A 550-nucleotide genomic window follows, 5' to 3' on the forward strand; every position below is an offset into this window, starting at 1 on the left:
GGTGTGACCCCGCCCCCAGCCTTGAGGTTTTTTTTTCCCGCCTCCTGCTTGCGGCCGCCGCCCAGCCGCTCCGCCCAGGCGTGGCTCCGCCCCCGGGGCTGTGGCTCCGCCCCTACCGACCTGCCGGGTTGAGCCCTCGCGAGGTGAGGTTGAGTTTCGTGTTGCAGCGGTCCTGGGAACACTGCTGCAGCTGGATGAAGGCTAGAATCCCGTAAAGGTCCAGTCCGCGGTCATTCTTGCCGGGGATTCCCGAACCGCAGCCCCGCACTGCCACCGAGAATTGCCCGTGAACTGCGAAGAGGGGAGGGGGCGGGGTCAGAGGGGCGTGGCCTCTGGGCGGGGCCTCGAATAGATCGGCCCCAGAAGATAGGCCGTCCAAGGGGGGAGCGCCGGGGAGAGGGGGTTCAGAAAGAGCAGATCCGAGGGGAAAGAACAACAGACTTGAGAGATCTGAGTATGAGGGGACAGAGAAGCTGACAGATACTGTACACAAAAGCTGGGATGGGGTAAGAGTGGAGATAAGAAGGGGCACGACCACAGGGAGTCTCAC

The sequence above is a fragment of the Bison bison genome, unplaced genomic scaffold (assembly GCF_000754665.1).
Source record: "Bison bison bison isolate TAMUID 2011002044 unplaced genomic scaffold, Bison_UMD1.0 scf7180017864313, whole genome shotgun sequence".
Taxonomy (NCBI): Eukaryota; Metazoa; Chordata; class Mammalia; order Artiodactyla; family Bovidae; genus Bison; species Bison bison.